At 33.7% G+C, this 23,969-nt stretch overlaps 1 long non-coding RNA gene and 1 pseudogene across 2 annotated transcripts in view; both read left to right on the forward strand.

Annotated features, from left to right (window-relative positions):
* Nucleotides 1–19,501, forward strand: part of LOC309611712 — a 54,505-nt gene extending 35,004 nt beyond the window's left edge. Inside the window, exon 2 of the long non-coding RNA XR_014234695.1 lies at nt 1,442–19,501. This is a non-coding gene — a long non-coding RNA (uncharacterized lncRNA). The remainder of the gene's footprint in view (nt 1–1,441) is intronic.
* Nucleotides 1–23,969, forward strand: part of LOC309611721 (lithostathine pseudogene) — a 508,337-nt pseudogene that overhangs the window by 324,530 nt on the left and 159,838 nt on the right. The window lies entirely within an intron of this gene.

Consider the following 23,969-nt stretch of genomic DNA (forward strand, 5'->3'; position numbering starts at 1 on the left):
GCAGTTTAAGACAGTCTTACATCATTGATGGGAGCAGAGCTGGGTATTTCCTGGGATAACAGATACATTTTTAAGGAGATTATATGATGGAAGGTGTTAGAAAGAAAGCAGTATTGTCAAATATTAAGGGTCTGATTTGTTGGTAAGACTCAACAATGTTTCCCTGCCAAGGAGGCATTGGGTGACATCTGGGCAGAGGAGGAAAATTCTAGGGCAGGTTTGTCAGCAAAAATATGATTTTTGTAGTATATGGACTATGTTCCAAGTCTGTTAAACTTCCAGTAATCACTTCATTTTCTCTCTAAAGATATGAATGTTTCAGGTGATTACAGTGGTTTTGTAATCTAGACTGTTCATTTTGAAGGACTAGTGTTTTGTCAGAAAAATTTTAAATTCCCTGAAATTCAGGTGTTGTTTAAAAGAAAAAGGTCTATAATAAATGTTTGAAGTTTAGTTATGAGATTCACGCATTTTAAATTCCTTATTTTTCACTCTATTTGTCTGAGCATCTGTGTTGAGGAATTGTCCTTGGAGATAGAAAAGGAAAAAAATGCTTTATTAAAATGGAAAAATGTCCATGTTAATCATTCGTATTTACTTGGAGACGAGGTATGAAAATTTTCAATGCTGGAGAACTTTCTACCAAGTTTTTATGAGCAAGTGAAGCAAGGATATGAAATTGAGTTGTAAACTTAACCATAAAGTTGACTGTTGCAAAGGCTATTATACTGGGATTCTGTTATATCAGTGATTTTATTTCCACATTCTATGCTGTATATTAAGACCTACCTTTTCTCATTGTGTTTATCTCTTAATGGTAAATAGTTTCAGAATATCCTAGCAGTTAATAGCAAAAGTTTATAGAAAATATTCCTCCCCCAGAATGATGTGGTAAAATTAGTTTCATTATCATTAAGTTTGCTTATTTAAAAAAAGTTGGAATGCTTGATGGTGGTGGTACTAGGTAAGTATCAGCTTCAAATCTTCCCTTCTTAGTTCCTTGGCAGAATTTCAATTGTATAAGCTTCTTATCTGGGAAATGTTTCACTTCCTGGCAAATTTAAATTGTCATTGAGTGCTATTCCATTGATGACGGCCACCTGGAAATCATGCTCATTTCATGCTCAGTTGAATGGCTGCATTGCTGCTGCTGCTGTTTAGAGAGGAAGGAACCCATGCTATGAGACTGTTCTTTAGAAACCTGGGCTAAGGATATGACTATGTTTTGCTCATTTCTTTCATTCCTCTCTTCTCTTTGATGTTATTCTAATGTATATGCCTTTAGCTTTCTGAATATTATGGTAATTTTAATTTCAGTGTCAGAATCTTGGTTTAAACTAAATGATATAAACAACATGTAGAAGTACTTTTGTCTGAAACATCAGCTTCTACTGAGAAAGATTATGACATTTTCTTTGTGTTGTTTTCTTATTCTTTACAGCAAAATGTTTCCTAGTTAGTAATGGTGTTATTTGAAGAAGGACAATGATTACTATACGTTTGGTGAGTTGAAACACCAGTTGGATTCTAAAAATCATCCCTTTTATTTAAAATAACATAATTTTTGAGCTTATATTACTTGAAAACTGACATCCCTTTAGAATGGCATCATTTTGAGTGTTGTGGGTTGAGAAAAAAATATTTATATATGTATTTGTAAAAAATCAATGAGAATATATGCTGAAGTTTATTCTTCTGTGGTCTAATTATATTTAAACATATTCAATAGGAAAAATAAAAGTTTACCTTTATGACTATTTCAGAAAAGACACACTTATTCCAATATGATATTACAAGGTATAGGGCTTGCAATAACAAAATCTAACTGTATGCTACATGTTGAATGATAAAGAGAGCTTACAATTTGTGATCAAGTGCAAAATTTTAACCAATTTAATGTAAATAGGAAAGAAGAAAAGTTAGAACTCTTTGTTCACAGCTGCAATGAATCTCAACTTTAAGACTCATTATCAGAACTGAGAAATTAGTAAACTTTTGATCTGATAAGAATGAGAAGATTGTTAAATAATCCTCTTGAAATTTCATTACAAAATCTTGGAATATCATTGCATCAGCCATGGCACAAGAAGGTGGGTAACTCTAGGAAGCAATTGAATGTTCCCTTGTGTTGGTTAGAAATAAAGACCCACAAACAAGCACTGATAAGTACTTATGTTTTATATTCAAGTTCAAATTTTGTTTTTCTCCCCATATTTATCTAAAACAATAATTTTGAACTTAATGTTTACCTTATTGTTTTGTGGTTCAAGTAGTGGTATAGCCGCTAAGCTTTCTTCTTCTTCTCAAAATGCCATGTAAATCACATAAATTAAATAAGGCATATTTTGGAGATTAATCCCTTGTCAGTCACTTTGTTTGAAAATATTTTCTCTCATTCTGTAGTTTTTTTCCCATTCTTTTTGTTTTGTTTATGGTTTCCTTTGTTGTGCAAAAGCTTTTAAGTTTAATTAAGTCCCATTTGTTTATTTTTGTTTTATTTTCATTATTCCAGGAGGTGGATCAAAAAAGATCTTGCTGCAATTTCAATTAAGAGAATGTTCTGCTTAGGTTTTCCTCTAAGAGGTTTATAGTATCCCCTCAGACATTTAGGTCTTTAGTCCATTCTGAGTTTATTTTTTTATGGTGTTAGAGAATGTTCTAATTTCATTCTTTCACATGTAGCTGTCCAGTTTTCCCAGCACCACTTATTGAAGAGACTGTCTTTCCTCCATTGTATTTTCTTGTCATAGATTAGGTGGCCATAGTTGCATGGCTTTATCTCTGGACTTTCTGTCCTGTTCCATTGATCTATAAGTCTGTCTTTGTGCCAGTACCATACTGTTTTGGTGACTATAGCTTTGTAATATAGCCTGACATGAGGAAGCGTGATTCCTCCAGCTCTGTTTTTCTTTTTCAAGATTGCTTTGGCTATTTAGGGTCTTTGGAGTTTCCGTACAAATTGTAAAATTTTTTGTTCTAATTCTGTGAAAAATGTTATTGGTAATTTAACAGGGATTGCATTGAATCTGTAGATTACTTTGGGTAGTACAATCATTTTGATAATATTGATTCTTCCAATCCAAGAACATGGTATTTCTCTCCATCTATTTGTGTCATCTTTGATTTCTTTCATCAGTATCTTATAGTTTTCTGAGTACAGGTCTTTTGCCTCCTTAGGTAGGTTTATTCCTAGGCATTTTATTCCTTTTGATCTGATAGTAAGTGGGATTGCTTCTTCAATTTCTCCAAAATATACAAACAACCCATATAGCTCAATATCAAAAAAAAACAAACAACCCAATAAAAAAATGCACAGAATATCTAAATAGATATTTCTCCAAAGAAGACCTACAGATGGCCAAGAGGCACATGAAAAGATGCTCAGCATCACTAATTATTAGAGAAATGCAAATCAAAACTGCAATGAGGTATCACCTCACACCAGGGCCATCATCAAAAATATCTACAAACAATAAATGCTGGAGAGAGTGTGGAGAAAAGGGAACCCTCCTACACTGTTGGTAGGAATGTAAATTTGTACAGTCACTATGGAGAACACTATGGAGGTTCCTTAAAAAGCTAAAAATAGAGCTACCATATGGTCCAGCAAGCCCACTCCTGGGCATATATCTGGAGAAAACCATAATTCAAAAACATACGTGTACCCCAGTGTTCATTGCAGCACTATTTACAATAGCCAAGACATGGAAGCAACATAAATGTCCATCAATGGAGTAATGGATAAAGAAGATGTGGTACATATACACAGGGAAATATTACTCAGCCATAAAAAAGAATGAAACAATGCCATTTGCTGTGACATGGATGGGCTTAGAGATTGTCATACTGAGTGAAGTTAAGTCAGACAGAGAAAGACAAATATCATATGATATCGCTTACATGTGGAATCTAAAAAATGGTACAAATGAATGTATTTACAAAACAGAAATAGAGTCACAGATGTAGAAAACAAACTTATGGTTACCAAGGGGGGAAAGTAGCGGGGGGGGGGGGATAAATTGGGAGATTGGGATTGACATATACACACTACTACATACAAAATAGGTTACTAATATGAACCTACTGTGTAGCACGGGAACTCTACTCAATAGTAAGTAATGACCTATATGGGAATAGAATCTAAAAAAAGAGTGGAAAGATTATTTACAATAAAAATAACAATAATTCAGAATAAAGATAGCTAATATTTATCCAGTATTTATGATGGGCCAGGGAAAATTTTAAGTATTTAATGAGTATTAAACTACTAATTATGTCTATTATCCCTGTGAGATAGGTATTATTGATACTATTATCCCTATTTTGATAAAATATTTTATCATGTACAAATTAGAAAACTGAGGGAAATGAAAGTCAAGTAACTTTCCTGAGATCACACAGGAATAAATGGCAGAGTCTGAGTTTAAATTTAAACCCATAGTCTTAACCACCATGCCATTGTGTCTCTCCAAGAAAAGAGAATAAATCCATAATCAAGATGAAATTTAAACGGAGGACCATCAGTAGACCAGACATTTTGATAAGACAAAATGTGAGTACAATTTTAGTGTCAGAGGGAAAAAAATAAAGAAAACAGTGTCTCAGAAGATACCAGTGGCAGAGATGGAAACTGTGTCTCCAAGAGATGCCTAGCTTTACACTGATAGATATTTGAAAACTTTAGATTCAGATGTGTTAGTGAAGCTATGTCTTATTCCCTTCAATCATTTTCACAGAAAGAGTGATTAATAGAGTGATTACTATTTAATCCCAGGCTAAAATTAGACACTGATATTTTTAAGAAATTTAATAATCTATAGATGAATGGCAAGGACTTCAGGTTTGGGCATGAATACAACAGAATAAATCTCTCCTTTTTTTGGCCAGCCTATCTACTTCTTCCCAGTGGTGATCTGTAAATAAACTACATATGACATGCCAAACCAGCATACAAAGAAGCTTCCATGTGACATTCACAACCAGTGGAAATATCCATATAATAAATCCTAGCAGTATACCATATGACATCTCAGTGAGTGTACATAGAATCCTACCACACAATAAGCCCAAGCAGTACAGAGTGCCCTATTGCACGACACACTCAACTAATGTACATAGAAAACTCCATATGACATTCTCAACCAATGGACATGGAAATTGAGATAGATCCTTGTGCTCTCCTAAAATGTATTAGAAAGCACTCTCACATAGAAAAAGAGGAATCTTGCTATAGTTTAATCAATCTAATCCTTGATACACAGATGGTGAATGAGCAGTAACTACTCAAGAAAAAAAGAAATAGAAGAACAGAGAAGATCCAAGATAAGCAAGCATAATACAGACCCTGGAAAAATGGGTAAATCATGCATTGGAAGATATGTCTTAAAAAAATCTACTTAGAATCTTCAGAGATATACAAGAAAATATTGCATTTTTAAAGAAACATAGACTACTAGAGGGAAGGAGAAAATATGAGAACAAGAGAAAATTCTTAGAAATTAAAAATATGTGACTATTAAAGGAAGAAAAATCAACAAATTCAATAAACAAATTCAGTAAAATCCAGAAATCCTCCAGAGATTTAAAAAAGACAAAATATTCACTTCAGCAGCACTGCACAGTAGAATGCACTGTCTTCCAAATTTTTAAAGAAAATTATTTTGAACTAGCATTATATATCAAGACTAAGTAACAACTAAGTATGAAGACAAAATAGAGACATTTTCTGCATAGAAGATTTCAGAAAGTTTATTTTCCATGCACTTATTGACTGAAAAAATAATTGAGGATATACTTTAAGAATATTAAAATGGAATCCAAGAAGGAAGAACAATGATATATAAGTACAAGAGGAGGGCAATGAAGATAAGATATTCAGTAAGCTTAGATAGCAGTTTGTAATATAAAAAGTGAAATTGTATTTACGTTAACAAATTATATGGTTAAGAGCTGAATGAACTTAGTGATAAGCTAAAGGCATAATATATATTTTTTTAAGTAGGAAAAATAAACAAGACATTGTATAACGTCAGGGAAACCCAAAAGCTACTTGAGTAATTGATGACCATAAATCTGAAAAAAACATAAATTTTATAAACTTAACAGTAAACATCCATGGTAGAGCTAACAGAAATTGGCAAGTGAATGGGAAAGTGAAGGGAGGTAGAGAATTACAGAGCCACTGATTTTCTCATCTTTTATGGTAGGGAGAGAAGATGTACTTTCTAAAGTTGATGGATCATCAAAGAGAAGTTGAATTATATCACTCAATATCCTAAAGATAAAAGGAGATCTAAACATAATAATATAACTTGCCAAGACTGATGGAGCACGGGGGAGAGAGGAATCAATAATGTGGATGAGCTACATTTTTATACGTCAAAGCAAGTAGTCAATAAATATTATTAGATATTGACTAACCAAAAATATCTGTCAAAAATATATTATTTAGGGAGAAACAGTTGAAGATGTTTACCTTCAGGGAATAAAAATTGGGGAGAGGAACAGAGGAATTTTGCACTTTTCTGTTTTATTTGGAGGTATCATTTTTTTTTTTTTATCATGTGCATTTATTTCTTGTAAAAGAGTCTTGTCATGAAGGAAAGGCACACTCAAACTGAGTAATCACTGAAGCATTTAATAAAGGGACCACTTATAATAATTTTGGTTCCTCGACTCCTACCAACAGTAGAAGCGTTGCACCCTGGCTTAGTAACAGTAAGGAGCCATTACATTTCCTAAATCTAAAGGTGAATGAGAGGGAGCTGTCACCCAAATGGGAAAGATTAGCTGGTTAGAGCAGCCTGACAGGAGGGTAGCCTGTGGAAGAGAAATGTAGCCAATCCATGATGATGTAGAAAAGAGGAAAAACACCAAGAGAATAAATACCTTGACTCCTTTCACCTTTTACTCTTGATATCTTGTAGGTTCTTCCCATTGGTTAACCTATCAGAAGCCAGAGGTCAAGGGAGCCCATCAAGTAGTCCATGGAGATCTATCTGGGCACAAAATAGAATAAGATGTAAAAAGGTGGAAATATATCTAGAGGGGAAAAAATGAAGATATCTAGTACATTTACATTAACAAAATATGTACAATGTCATTATAATGTGTCATATTTGTACAGAAAAATAATTTTGGAAATAATCCATGTATCATCATCAACTCCTGGTGGTGTTTTATACTGGCTGTAGGTGACTTGAAAATTTGTGTTAAAGCACTTTTTTTTTAGATGTTAAGGAAATACTTATAGAGGAATGAGCAAGTGGTACTTGGAAGGTAAGGCAAATGATAAAGCGTGTGTTATTTTAAGCCCAGAAGCTTACTCCTGTGGGGAAACAGAAATGCTTAAGATATATGCATTAGAATCACTGTAAGGATGAGGGAGATAGGATACTTAGCTCCCTGAGAGCCACTGTTTGTGATCTGCTGGTGAAGGCAAAGGGGTCTTCCTAAGATATAGGAAAAAAATCTCCAGGCTGCAAGATGTAGACCCTGGTCATTGAAAGCTGACCAGAGCACAAGAAGTTTGAAGGATAAGGGTAGGGCACAACTAGATGTTTGCTACTTCTGGCTGACATGACAAGTACACAAATACCAGTTACAGAGTTGAACTTGTACTGCCTGAGATTTAAAATCAGCTTTTGAGAAGGTGTTGAAGAAATTCTTAAAAGTCCCATCTGGTTGTAGTAACAGCAAGCATCATAATATCTATTATTCTTTCAGGCAATTAGAAAAAAAAAATGTTTTGTAATTATTTGATTCACATTTCTTTTTAATGTTTTTGACAGTCTCTAATTTTAAAATGAACACACTCAAATGCATCATTTTCTGTATTTTGACACATTGGATTTCAACAATCTGTTTACCAATGTGCCTGGGAGAAATTGGTGTTAGGAAAACCTCAGAACAGAAGTTTTCTTGCAATCTCCATGTATAAATCTGAATTGATGAAAACATGCCCTTGATTAGGTAATGTGTGGCTCTGCTGTGTTTTTATATGTTTGTTTGTTTTAAATGCAGGCTCATGAATGCTTATTCCTATAAAATTGTACACTTGAGTTATATTGTTCTAGGGTTTCTCTGTGCTCAGTACAAAACCAGATAGGATTCAGGGGCACCCTTGCCACTCATACCGTCACCTCTTTTTGGATAAATGTATGACATATTTCATCATGTCATCATAAGACTAGAGTTTGTTTAATTCCTTCTTTGCAAGTTTAAATGTTTGTGTTTAGACTTCTAAATTATCATAATAAATTTTGATTGCTTCTTTTTGTAATGTATTTTAAGAAGGCATTTTCCAAGTGACTTGAAAATCATACTGTGGAAAATCATATATTGAATCAAACATTCAATAAATATGTATTGAGTTCATACTGTGTGGAAGTAACTGGTCTCGTGCTTGAGATGCATTGGTGAAGGTGAAGATCCCTGACCTGCTGCTTACATTTAAGCAGTGAGAGTAAACCAACAAGTTGTAAATACATATAATATGTCAGAAGGTGCTACAGAAAAATGAGAAAGGAGAGCAAAGTAAGGAAGGTTGGAAATACTGGCATCAGGGAGCAGGGTGTAGTATTAAAAGGTCAAATTTGGCCTCTGAAAAAGGGAAAATTGTGCAAAGACATGAGGAAAGTGAGGAAGTCAGGCTTGTGGTCATATGAGGGAAAAACATTCTAGGCAGAAGTAGTAAATAGTACAAAGACTGAAAGACAGGCATAAAATATTTTAAAATGCAAATTCTCTGGTTGAAAGGATCATTTTAGTTCTGTTTAAGAAGAGACTGTGGGAAGGCAAGGGCAGAAGCAGTCAAACTAGTTAAGAAGGGATTGCAATAATCTCGAAAAGAGATCCTGAAACTTGGGTTAATTTAAAATAAATATTGATTGCTAGGGAAAAAAAAAAAAGGAAAATTTGTCCATGAATCAGTTCAGTTAATCAGGCCTAATATGAACTTAGCATAATAGCATCAGCTCTTTTTCAGCTAATGTTGACCACATTCATAGACAGGGGTTTATAAAATGGAAACAAATTTCTGAATGCCTCATCTGGCATCCAAGACAGGAAAGTGTGATGGTGGCTGTTTTTCATCAGAGTTCTCTTTATAAGGTAATAAAAATTGCCTAATTAGTAATTTAAGGAGAGGATTTTGCAAATTGATGGGCTTCATTTTGAAACAAATTAATTGAGTATACAAAATGGATCTATTATCTCGTCTCTGGAACTGAGAAACAAACTCTGCGATCATGCATGGGAATCTTTCCAGCACTTTGCTGAGATTTTTCTTCTCATTTTTTATTTTTGAGTTTCCTTTCTGTCACTGCTTTGATGAAGGGATGTCCAAATTGCTAGTGTGTGTTGTGGGAAGGAGAAACAGGCTCTCAATTACTAAGAAATATTATATTCTGACCTCACAAGAATCCCTCCTCAATGGGAAGGCACTCTGTACTCTACAACAGAAAATAAACTTTGTTTATCAGCTTCCATGAGCTATTTATAAAAAAAAAAAAAAAAAAAAAAAAAAATTACCAAGAATTCACAAAGAAATTGTCAGTTCTAAAAAGAAAAAATTTCAATATGTCATATTCTGTGACCCAAATTCAATTAAATACTGAAAGTAAAGACAAAAACTTCAATTAAATGAAAAGCCTTCCAAATAATTCTTGAATCAAATCTTAAATCATCTCAGCGATTTCAGAATATTTAGAAACTGATGGCAATGCTTAAAATAGTTATCAAAGCTTAAACACTGTGGCCAAGCTGTACTTACAGAAAAATTTATAAGGATAAGAGTTTTCCTACTAAAAGCTAATGAATATAAATGAATTATAATATTGATTCAAGAGATTACATTAAAAGATAAAACAAAGCCTGTGTAAACAAGAGGAAGAAAAGAGAAAGAGAAATTAGTCCTACAAATAAATTAATTAATTTATAAAATAAAGTTTTTGAACAGACAAATGAAGCACATATGCTAACAAATATTCTAACTAAAGACAAAAAAATGCAGGTGTGTGGGGTAAAATACAAAAAATTAGAAAACCACAAAATTATAAGTGAGAAAACAATTATAATAACAAATACTGAAGAATTAAAATAACTGTATAGACATATGTTTTATAATTAGACTAACATTTTTCAAAATCTGAATGACTTGGAATATTTTCTAGCAATATAGAAATTTTATGAAAAAATCCTGAAATAGCCAATAATTATGAAAGTAAGAAAGTAATTAAGAAAGTTGCCAAATAACTCATCTCCTACTCCCCAAAGTATCAGACCAACATAATTTAATGTGGAAAGTAATTCATATTCCATTTAAAATAAACACAATATACAGAAAGAAAAAACTTGCTCAATTTCTTTTACAGGAGCTGGCATAGCACTTAGGCCTAAGCCCAGCAAAATAATAAAACAACATCAATATCATCTGTGCCTATAGCTGGATAATCCATTAACATAAAATAGCTAGGATTAAACTTAACTGATGAGCCCAACCACAATACTTTACTGAAAGCACAACATTTTACTGAGGGATATAAAATAAGAATTGTGTAAATGGTGAGAGATAAATAGCACATTTTTATGGGAGTGCCCACTATAAAAAAGGTGTTAGTTTTTCTTATGTTTTATTATAAAAACAATTAGGGAATTTTCCCCAAATCATTATGAAATATTTATAATTACAAATGTATGAAAATTATCAGAAAATGTTTGAAAATAAAGAGTTATAATGAGTAAAGACTAGCTTTCCAAAAAATTAGCTTTCCAAGGTATCAAATTATGCTATACAACCACAATAAACATAGAGGAATGCTATTGGTGCCAAAGTAAATAGGTGGAACAGTGAATCAGTGGTGAAAATAAAAATATAGAAAAATAAATTTATATTTGTGTAAACTTTGCTACATAGAGTAGATGGCATTTAAAATTAGGGGTTAAAGAAGGAATTATTCAATAAATAGTGACAAGAGTTTTGGCTCGGAATTTTTTTTGGAAAACACAATTAGATCCCTATTATTTATATTACCTCTAAATATGTATGAAATTTAGTATAGATTTAAACATAAAATAAAAATGTAAATATATTAAAATATGTAGATGAATAACTAAAAATCTTTAGCTTCTAATCTATAAAGGAAAAGATTAATAGGTTTTCAATATTAAAATAAATATTTTCACATGGGGAATATATATAATGTACAAGGTAAAAACAAGGCATATCACAATCCTGTTAAAAATTTGCTATATATTTCATAATCAGGTAATTCATACTTTATTCTAATAGTTGCTATAATTTCTCTCCAAATGTCCCCACATACTTGGAGCAGAATTCCCTAAGCAGTTCACTGTGGAGCTTTGATGACTCATGATGGATTTATAGATGGCCTGAGATATTAATCAACTTGGGCACTGAGCAGAATATGGACTAGCTAACTGCAATAGGCCTCATATTTTACCCCATTGTGCCATGAGTGTTGTGATTTCTTTGTGTGGCATGATGTAAAAAAGATTACAGAAAACTGTAGGATTAGATAAAACTCTTTAATCACAGCCTGGGATGTGTAGCTCTAAGAAACATATGATCTCAAATTGAAGAAGACACAAATAAATGGAAAGATGTCTCATGTCTATGAATTGGAAGAATTAATATTGTTAAAATGTTCATACTAGCTAAAATGACTTACAAATCAATGCAATTTCTGTCAAGTTTCCAATGGTGGAAGTTCCAGATCAAGACGGTGGTGTAGGAAGATCCTGAACCCACATCTTCCCATGGACATACCTAATCTACACCTACATATAAAGCAATTTCTCCTGAAGAAAAACTGAGTGTTAATTGAACGTCTTATGTACAACAAACCATAGAGGGACCACATAGAGATAGAGATGGGTAGAAATGGAGACATGAACTTGACGGGAACCCCATGCCTGTCACAGCAACCTGCAGTACAGAGTGATATCACTGAGAGACCCTCGCAGAGACTCATCTGCCCTAAGGTACAGCAAAAACTCAGCAGTTTATAAGGGTCCTATTCTACATGTGAAGGAAATCCATTTACTAAACCTAGAGCAACTGCTTGGCTGGAACTGAAATGGCTGGAACTCTCTCTGGGGTCAGAGTCATTACAGAGCGGTATTTTTATTGCATTCCTCCATCTAGAAAGCATAGACAGGAACACTGTCCAGGCATTCTACCAGCCTGACATGCTGCCCCAGGACACACCAGGCCCATATCCCATACTAGCTATAACCATCCCCCCAAATCAGCCCTGGTGTGGCATGCCCTGGGATCCCCTAGCACACACCAACTCCAGATCCAGCTGGCCTGCCTAAGCTGTCTAACACATGCAGTCTATGCAGGGGATGCTCCTACACAAAGCCACAGCTTCAAGACCTGGAGAGGTGGCTGTTTTGCCTAATTCACATAAACAAACACAGAAAGTAAAACAAAATGAGGAGACAGAGAAATGTGTTCCAAATGAAAGAACAAGACTAAATCCCAAAGGGGGGGGGGGATAGAAAAACAATAAAAAGGAGATAAGTAATTTACTTCATAAAGAGTTCAAAGTAATGGTCATAAAGATGCTGATCAAATTTGAAGAAGAATGGAAGAACACAGAACTTCAACAAAGAGTTAGAAAATATAAGAAAGAACCAATCAAAGCTGAAGAATGTAATAACTGAAATGAAAAATACCCTACAGGGAATCAATAGCAGATTAGATATACAGAAAAAGGAATCAGCAATCTTGAAGACAGAATAGTGGAAATCACAATCAGAAGAGCAAAAAGAAAAAAGAACTAAAAAAAATGAGATAGTTTAAGGGGCCTCTGAGACAACATCAAGCATATTAACATTTGCATTATAGGGGATCTAGAAGGAGAAGATAGCAAGGAAGGGACAGAAAAGTTATTTGAAAAAATAATGGCTGAAAACTCCCCTAACCTGGGGAAGGAAATAGATATCCAGGTCCAGGATAACAAAAGACCTTGAATTGCCAAAGCAACCTTGAGAAAGAAGAACAAAGTTAGAGGTCTCACACTCCCTGATTTTAAGCTATACTACAATGCTATAGTAGTCAAAACTGTATAGAAGAAAAACTGACACATAGATCAATGAAGCAGAATAGAGAGCCCAGAAATAACCCCCCACATATATGGTCTACTAAACTACAACAAAGACAGCAAGAATATACAATAGGAAAAAGACAGTCTCTTCAACATATGGTGTTGGGAAAACTGAACAGCTATATGCAAAAGAATGAAACTAGACCACTTTCTTACACCATATACAAAAATAAACTCAAAACGTAATACAGACTTAAATGTAAGACATGAAACCATAAAACTCTTAGAAAAAGACATAAGTAAAAAACTCTGACATTGGCCTTAGCAATACTTTTTGTATCTGTCTTCTCAGGCAAGGGCAGTAAAATCAAAATTAAAATGTGACTACGTCAAACTAAAAAGGTTTTGCACTGTGAAGAAAACGTGCAACAAAAGGAAAAGTCAGCCTACCAATGGGAGAAGAAATTTGCAAATAATATGTCCTTTAATTAATATCCAAAATATATAAAGAACTCATATAACTCAATCAGCCAAAGAAAAAGAAATAACCCAATTAAAAAATGGGCAGATGACCTGAATAGACATTTTTCCAAACAAGAAATACAGATAGCCAACAGGCATATGGAAAGATGCCCAACATCACTAATCATCAGGGAAATGCAAATCAAAACTACAATGAGCTATCACTTCACGTCTATCAGAATGGCTATTGTCAAAAAGACAAATAACAAGTGTTGGCAAGGATGTGGCAAAAAGGAAATCCTCATGCACTGTTGGTGGGAATGTAAATTGGTACAGCCATTATGGAAAATAGTATGGAGATTTCAAAAAATTAAGAATAAGACTACTGTACAATCCAGCAATTCCACTCTGGATATTTATCCAAAGAAAACAAAAGCACTAATTCAAAAAAATATATGCACCCCTCTGTCCACTGCAGCATTATTTACAATAGCCAAAATATGGAAGAAACCTAAGTGTCCAATTGATAAATGAATGGATATACACACAATGGAATGTTACTCAGCCATAAAAAAATTCAATCTTGCCATTTGTGACAACATGGATGGACCTAGAGGATATTATGCTAAGTGAAAAAGGTCAGAGAGAGACAAATACTGTATGATTTCACCTATATGTGGAATCTGAAACACAAAACAAATAAATAAATATAATAAAACAGAAACAGACTCATAGATATCGAGAACAAACTTTTGGTTCCTAGAGTGGAGAGGAGTGGGAGGATGAAGAGGTATAAACTTCCAGTTATAAAATAAATAAGTCACAGGATGTAATGTACAGCATAGGGAATATAGTCAGTAATTGTAGTTACTTTGTATGGTTGCAGATGGTAACTAGATATATCATAGTGATCATTTCATAGAGTATAAAAATATCAAATCACTGTTATGCACCTGAAATTAATATAATATTATGAGTCTATCATTCTTCAATAATATAAACAAAGAAATCAATAGAGTAAGAAAAAATATAGAGTGCTGAGGGAGTGGGGGAAAATCTTGAATGCCATAGAAATAGAGAAAAAATCTAAAGTTAAAAATGAAACTAAAAATGACCATGAATAGCCAAAGCAATCTTGAGCAAAAGAAGAAAGCTGACATAACACAACCTAATTTCAAAATATACTATAATGTTATAGTAATCAAAACGTGTGGTTCTGGAATAAAAACAGATATATAGACAAATGGAACAGAATAGAGAGCCCAGAAATAAATCTACACATTTATAATCATCTTTAACAAAGGTACCAAAAATGTATAATGGGGAAAGGAAAGTCACTTGAATAAATTGTGCTGGGAAATCTGTTTTACATCAACAAGCAAAGAGTGAAACTGGACCTTATCTCACTCCATATACAAATATGAACTCAAAATGGATTACAGACTTAAATGTAGACCAGAAACTGTAAAACTCCTGGAAGAAAACATAGGAAAAAACTTCTTGATATTGGTCAGTAATATTTGTGTATAATGCCAAAAGCACAGGCAAGAAAAAGAAAATTAGACACGTGGGAATTCATCAAACTGAAAAGTTTCTGCACAGCAAAGGGAAGAATCAACAGAGAAATGAGACAACCTATGTAATGGGAGAAATTATTTATAAACTATGTATCTGATAAGAGGTTAACATCCAAAATTAATAAGGAATTCAAACAACTTAATAGCAAGAAAATAAATAACCTGATTAAAAATGGGCAATGCCCCTGAATAGATGTTCCTCAAAAGAAAACATACCAATGCTCAACATCATTAATCATCAGGTAAATGCATATCAAAACCACAAAGAGATATCATCTCACACATGTTAGAATATTTTATCAAAAGACAACAGATAACAAATGTTCACAAGGATGTGGAGAAAGGAAACCTTTGTACACTGTTAGTGGGAATGAAAACTGGTACAGCCACTATAAGAAACAATATGGAGGTTTCTCAAAAACTCTTCATGTATCCAAAAAACCTCAAATTTTGAAGAGAAATCTGCACTCCCATGTTCATTTCAGCATTATTTATAATGGCTAAGTTACAGAATCAAATTAAGTGCCCTCTATGGATGAATGGATAAAACAAATATTATATATATATATGTTATACATATATATATACACACAGTGTATATATATATAAATATAATATATATATATATTTATATACAACATATATATAATGAAATATTATTCAGCCATAAAAACAAGGAAATCCTGCCATCTCTTGAAACATGGATGAACCTGGGAGATTTATACTAAGTGAAATAAGCTAGCTGGAGGAAGACAAATACTGCACATTCTGCTTATAAGTGGCATCTAAAAAAAATCAAACTCATAGAAGCAGAAAGTAGAATTTTGTTTTCTTGGTGCTGAGGGTAGGGGGGAAATGGGGAGATGTTGGTCAAAGAGTACAACGTTTCAGTTATTTAGGATTAATAAGTCTAGAGATCTAATGTACAACATGATGGTTACAGTTAATAATAATGTATTGAATACTAGAGAAATACTAAGAGAATATATTTCAGGTGCTTTCACCACAAAAAATGCTAACGATGTGAGGAAATGATATTTTAGTTTGATTGGCATAACCATTTCACTATGTGTATGTATATCAAATCATCTTAATGTACACTTTACATGTTTATACTTTTTATTTTGTTCCCTTGTCTTGAGATGATGGAGCCTGTGCCAACTTCTGAATCAAGATGAGCCAATCACCTTTTTGGGAAATTTGGAATTAAGAATTAGATTTTAAAGCAAATAAGAATTTTCAAGGGCTCACCATCTATATGACCACGTGGAGTTGGAGCCGAAATTGATGCCTTGGCAACCGCAAAGGTAAATGAGCTGCAGAGTTATTGTAGTTTGGTGGAAAAGCACAAGAATCTAGAGCTAGACTGCCTAGTTTTTAATTTAACCTGTAACACTTATAATAAGTGTAACCTTGAATAAATTACTTGACTTCTCTATGCCTCAGTTTCCTTTTATTTGAAGTGGGGATCATAAGAGTTCCAACCTCACTGGACAGTTGTAAGGATTAAATAAGGACTTAGAACTGTGCCTAGCAAACTTATAACTATTGTAAAAGTATTTCTTCTGTTATTTTGCTCTTCTTACCATTTGTGGGTGGAGGAACAAAAACCTGCCAAGGAAACTTATCTGCAGAGAGAAAAATTGAGAAGACAAAGTGAGGGACCCATATGATATGAGAGAACTTCTTGAACTCTTGTTAATTTTGCTGTGTGGCCCGTGAGGCAATAGAATTTTATGTGGAATGTTTCTCTATAAAATAACAACTTCTCCCCCTTTTCCCACTATTCACAAAACACCTCTTTGAGCCACGTTGATTAGGCTTCTAATTCTTACAATGGAGAATGCCTGGCAGATATACAAATCAATTTTAAAAAAGATGAGTCCTCCCTTCCATCCTAAATGCACATGCACAGCAAAGGAAGGACAATATATAGATTAATGATATTCAGTATCATTATTCAATTAATGATATTGTAATGATATTCAATCAAAGCAATGAAACATTTAAATGACATTTTACTTTTCAAGTATCAAATTGGAAAACAATGATGAGCATAATACTTATGTTGATTAGGAGACTGGGAAATCGACCCACTCATATACTGTTTTCACCCTACATAATTCTACTTGGGGGGAATCACTCTAGGGGGTCAGATGCTCAGAAGGGCTAAGCAATGATATTCGCCAAGGCATCATATAAACAGTAAAACAATAAACCGAATAAAAACACAACATAGAATTAGGAAAATGAATTGTGATATAGTTATTCAATTAAAATTTTGCAGCTTTTAAATATTATACTCTTGTTCATAAATAATATTTTTTCAAAGGAAAATCTGATCTTGCAAAGCCCCATGGATAGTAGATTTTCCTAAATATTTTTTTGTGAATACACATGCACACATATAGGTATATATACACACACATGCCTACATATATGTATAGGTATGGATATAACAAATATATTTGTAAACATATACATAAATATGTAGGCATGTGGGTGTGTGCTCATGTGTGTATTTACAAGGAAAATTATCCTGTGAGTGTGTATACAACAGGTAGGGAAACTACAGCCTTCAGCCCAAATCAAGCCCACTATCTGTTTTTGCAAATAAAACTGTATTGGAACACAGCCATGTCCATTTGTTTATTCATTATCTTTAGCTGTTATTGTGCTACAATGGCATAGTTAAATTGTTGAGATTGAGACTGTATGACCTGCAAAGCCTAAAATATTTGCTATTCAACACTTTACAGAAAATGTTTGCCAATCTCTGGTAAAAAACCAAAATGTTGTGACTTGCTATGGTGATGGGATTTCAGATGATTAACATATTTTTCTTTTTGCTATGTGTAAGACAATTACATATGTGGATGATTTCCACTGCTAAATATTTTTACACAGAGACAATTAACTAGCTAAATTCTATATATTTAAAATGGAAAAGACTTTGCTAAAATTCAGTTTTTGTGAAACTGAAAAAAATTTGTACTTGGTTTTGTGCATATACTAATGTACATGTGTTTGGAATTGTACAACTAAATGTGTCATGTAATTATCATCAACAACAACAAAACCTTGTAATTCCAGATAAATATATTTAATATAAGTAGTATTTGCAAATAACTCACGACAATGTTGAGTTTTTGAGGAGTAGAAGATATGTCATCCCAGGTCTATTTAAAATATTTTTGCTTTCAAAGTGTCCTATTTGGATTGTCCTAATGCTTGTCATAGGCAGATACCTCTAAAGTCAAGATGTGTTTGAGATTACTATCTATAGAAGCTCTCTTTTTGAAGAGATTAGGATTCTACCCAGAAACCCAAAGATTTGAGATAGCAACTTGAAGAGTGTTATATGATAGCACTGCTTGGCAAGAGAAAACAGAGACTAGCCAAAAATAGCATCTGGTTGACTTGGGCTAGATTATGTTTGTTAGTTACATTGATTTCTCTTGTTCCAAATCCTTTCTAAGTGGTTTTACGGTCATTCCTTAAATTCCTAAGGGAGGATCTCCAGTGGGAAGAAGATGGACTGACAACCTAATGTTCCACATGGTTATTATATTTCTTATTATGAACAATGGTAGTCAGATTCTGACAATCTCATGTGAGTTTTGACACAGTGAATCCATTTTTTTCTCAGGGTACTGAGTTTCCAAAATTGAGCAGTGGAGGATTAGTTACTGCATTCAGAGTTAACCACAATGTTATATGTCTCTCCTGATTATTAAGATGCACTCATGCAGAGTGGTGACAATCTGTTGTCATTCCAGAGTGTAAAATTAAGGTCACCTTATCAGAGTTGAATCATTAGTTCAACATCTCATGGGTGGAAGTTTCCAGTACTCACCAGAAACCTCTAGCATGCCAACTTGCTTTTATGATAATTGGTGATTTTAATTCATATAAATAAAGTTTGTAGCTACAAAAGGGGATGGGAAGAATAGAAGAATGGGCTTTGGAAAAAACAAAAAAACACACAGTAGTTTGTATCCAGAATTGTACTGAGGGAGAGATGTTGATTTCATGGAAAATGAGCAATCCTATCATTATAGTCCTGTGCTGGAAAAACATTTCATTTCTGAGTAACCTGTTGAGGAACAGTATGTGGCATAGTGTATTGGGAATGATTGTCAGGATCCTCCCAGGGTCACTGAGAAAACATGCCCTAATTGATTAATGATACTGCCAAGGTTTGTTGGGGGAAGGGTGGCATGTGAACCATGAATTTGCCAAATTTCCATGGAGGTAAAATTTGCAGTGGGTCAAAGAGAATTTCCACGTTTCAGGATATATGTATCTCTTATGACTAGCCTCAGTCCCCGCCACTTATTTTTTTTTCTTAACTCCACAACTAACAGTGTGATGACTAATTTTGGCTTCTCAGATACCAAGTTACTTGGAGAAATTATATTCCAGAAAAGGGATATGAGGATTCTGTTCTCCAGAATGAATTAATCACCCACATACCCCACTTACCAAAATTAAGGAATGAATGTAATCAAGGTGGTGTTATATTCACTGCTCTCCTGGCTCAGAGAACAATCTGGTTATTCTGTAGAGTTCCAACTTGGTTAAGTGGTAAAACTTTTTTTTTTTTTATCCCACCATTCAATCCCTGAGGAGACTGCTTGCTGGTGTGGGTATGTTTCTTCCTGGGTGAGGAAGAGGATGCTAGGGGCTAGAAGACCTTCATCCCCTCATCTTTACCCACGGCCAAGTTTTCCCTACCTCTTCCTATTCTGTCTGTGTCATCTTTTTGCTTTCTTTCTCCTCTTCCCTGGTTAATCTTGTTCAGTTTCTGATCAAAGGAAAACTTTTGCAAGCTCCTATCTGATAATTTGTAACACTCTGACCAGTGGCTTCTTTTTTAAGACTTACAGTCTTTGTTGGCGTTTATAAGATAGGTGAATTCTACTAGTGTAGGCTGGAGTGAAAAAGCCATTGAGGTGCAAGAGAGAATTTGATAACTCCAGAGGGGCAAGGGGGATTATATACTAGACACATTTAGCAATAAAACCCCACTAAAATAACAGTTCCTAAAATGTGCACTGAGGCACCCCAGGTCCCTCAAAAATTCCCAGGGCAATACAAGGTATTTTAAAATTCATTTGAAACACAACAATACTTGCTATGTGTCAAACAGCACAGGAACTACTCTACTGTAATTATTAATTTCAATATTAGTTTGTGCTACATTTCTTTCAATGGCATCCTGTCCTTGTGAAGCTATTTTTGGTTGTTTATTTTTGTGGATTCAATAACAAAAAGCAAGCCCTGTGTGAAAATAAATATGGAATGGGAAATGAAGGTGGTAGTGTCCAATCTGATTCCAAGATATGAGAAGTTGTGCAATGCCCAGTAGGTACACACTTCCTGTCAATAACTAACTATGGTTATATAAGGATGAAATAAAAAAATTGTTTCTTTTAATTTATGTGTATTGGTTTCTCTTTCAATTTGTGTATAATATTGTTTTCAAACAACTATTGAGTTCTTAAGACATAAATACTTATTAAGTTGTTTGGACCTCACTTAATACATACAACTGTTAAGTGTATTTCTGTACCAGGGTTTACAAGAAGCAATTACTGAGACACTAAGGGCACCATGAAGCAAGAAAGATTGGGGATATCTGCATCACACTATCAACCTGATTTACACTATACACTTTTGAAAGTGTGAACTTGTGTAGCTTAAGTCTTTCCCAGAGTTCTAGCAGGAAAGCTTTGTACAAGGGTAAGTCTCCAGAGCATGGTAAGTTTGGGGGTGTCATTTTGGGTCCATTCTGTCCAGGTGCCCCTGATAACACTACACCTGGTAGTAGGTCCTATTTCAGAAGAAACCTACAATGATAGCACCCAGCACAGCACACTGTCGATAAATAATTTTAGGTAAATATTTATTTGTTAAATAATTTTTAATTAAGTGTAAAGTATCTAGTAAAAGAAGATCTAGGATGTGTGTGGTCAGTACATTTTTCTTTACGGTAATGAGTCTTTCATCTTTCTGGTATTTTTCCCTGTTGCTCCACTGATTTGAAAGAGAAAGGGACATTATCCCCTCTCCATCATCGTCCTTCCCTTTATTTTGTTCCCTTGGGATCAGGATGTGCTCATGCCTGGGACCAAGGCCAGTTTAGATGCTAGAAGAGTTTTGTTTGCTATGAGGAATGCAGAACTCGATAGGATTTTTAGAGACTGATTAGGTTCTTCCTTTTATTTTTTTTTTGGAGAGACCTCACAAATTTGAGTTTGCTCATGGCCACTTGGCTTCCTACTTTCAGAGCTGGGACATACACATAGTTCCAATTTCCTGTCTGATACTCATTTAATTACACTGCCTTTGGTTTCTCAGTGAAATTTAAGCTCATTTCAGCCTTTAAAAAATCCTTTAACTTGATCAGTCATAATTTCTTTCCTTCAATTTGAAGCAACTTATTGCTTCATGTTTGAGAGGAAGCCATTATTTCGTCCTGAAGATGGTTCTTTTGTAATGCCAGGCTAACTAAATTTTCTCTTTGAGTTTAGGAAGTGCTTGGGAAAGAGGGGTGCTGTGCACTATAAATATAAATGGCTGTATTCTACTGAAACAAGCTATAGCATACCACATCTGATATTTTCCGTGACTTTGCATATAGATAGTACGAATTAGGAAATGCACTTTTTTTGAACTCTACAGCTGTTCATAAAATTGTCACAGAAATTTGCATTTAAAATATACATATGGGGAATTTGCATGCATTTATGGAGCTCTCTGGAATCCTTAAGAAGTAGAATTTAATACCCGCTGTCAAATGCTTCTTAGTTATATGCTAGGAAAAGAATGAATATCTGATATATGTAAGCCTTGTTTAATTTGGGCCTTATGAGCTTTAATAACGGAGTATACAAGCTCTTGAATTTGATGGATTACATTTCTATTTAAAAAGATGGGATATAATTATACTTTTTTTCTGACAAGTTAACAGAGCTAATAAAGTATCATTGGATCAAGGCTATTTTTATGACATGGACCCCAAAATAATGTATAATAATCAAAATTTATATAAGTGGTCAGCAAATTAAAACATGGAGTTGTTTCAATAAAGGAATTATTTAATAAAGGATTTACATTCAAATTCACTTTTCTAGACAGTGAACTTTTACACAAGTTACATTGAAATAATTGCATTATTTCAAACTGAGTTTAATTTTAATTAGTAAATTTTTGCTAAAATAATTCTTTTTGTACTACTAAAGTAGTGCATATTCATTATGGGAAATTTAGAAAGTACCAAAAAAAAAAAAAACCTCCTAAAATGATAAATTAATGCTCGTGCAATTCCACCATCTAGAGATAATTTCCATTAACATTTTGTGTATCTTTTTTGGAAAAGGGTTTCAGTGAGAACATAAACTTCCACCACTTCATTATTAAAGACAATGTATTTTACTTTATTGTATTTTACTGAGTCCATAAATCACGGTTAAATGTTTTCCTTTTTTTGGGCATTTAGGAAGTTTCCTTTTTTTTTTTTTTTCTTTGTTAGTATTAATAACATTTTGATAAACAATTTTATACTTGTTCATTTGCACACCTCTCTCATTATTTGCTTAGGATAAATTCCCAGAAGTGGGATTTTCTAGATTAAAATGCTTGTACATTACTAAGTCTTTGGATAAACATTTTTTGTATTAACCTCTAAAAAAGCTGTATCAAATGTACCAGAGACATACTCTTCTGCTCCATGACTCTAAAATACTGAATAACTATTCACATCTTCTGCCAACATGCTAGGAAAAAAAGGAAGGGAATCATAATGTTTATTTTGCATTTTAAATTACTTATGAGGCTGTTGACTGAAAAAAAAAGGTGCAATCTAAAACTTGAGAATTATGGTTATTCGGCAGACTTTCTGATGACTCAAGCCTGGAAGGCAGCCTCTCAGATAGCTCTGAGGGATTGCTCTGAAGAGGTAAGGGAGAAGCCAGGATATATAGGAGTTTTGCAACAAAAACCAGGTAGTCAAAACATTAAAAGATTACTGTAAATTAAAGAAAACGAGACATCTCCAGTTAATGAATTTAGTGTTCTACGTATAGGAAGATGCAAGAGTCTGGGCTCATTGAAATCATTCCTTTGTTATGCACCTTAACTATCTAGGGTATCCCGCTTTTCTCCATCCTGAATCCCCTCAGGGTGCCGTCAGGGCCGATGCAGTGGCTGCTGGCTTGATGGACTCAACATCCTTTGTTTGCTGATATGGCAGGCAACATTCTTAGTCCAGAAGGCTTTACATTTTTCTTTGTTACTGAAATATTGTAAAACTTCAAAATGCATAGAGATTATGATGACAATATCCATGAAATGAGAATGTACAAATGTTAATAATTTATTATTTTGGTTAGAGTATACAGTTACAGCTCTCTGTGTGTGTGTGTATGAAATAAAATCTTACATGTAATGTTGAATTTCCCCTTATTCTCCTCCTAAATCCCATTTCTCTACACTCATCTCCAGAAGCAACCATATATCATAAACTTGTTATGTATCATTCCAGTTTATGTTTTTAGTTCCAGGTGTTTTTTGTTTTGTTTTGATTTTTGCACATTAGATTTTAAGTAATGCTATGTAGTTAGACATACGTCTGTTTCACTAGGGCTTTTTTAGTTTCTCTTTTGTTTTTGTTTTTGGTATAATGCTTCTTGTATCCATTATTCTTATTTATCCTTAGGAAATTCTCTTATTCTTAGGAAATTCTTTTACAGAAGAAGAGCTAAGTTAGAAAATGGAGTTTTGGCTGAAGGCTGAAGGAGGATGACTGGGAGAGTTCAGGGTTGTTTTCACTTTGTTTTAACCTGAAGCAGCA

Source organism: Balaenoptera borealis, assembly GCF_965194805.1.
Source record: "Balaenoptera borealis genome assembly, chromosome: 15".
NCBI classification, from domain to species: domain Eukaryota; kingdom Metazoa; phylum Chordata; class Mammalia; order Artiodactyla; family Balaenopteridae; genus Balaenoptera; species Balaenoptera borealis.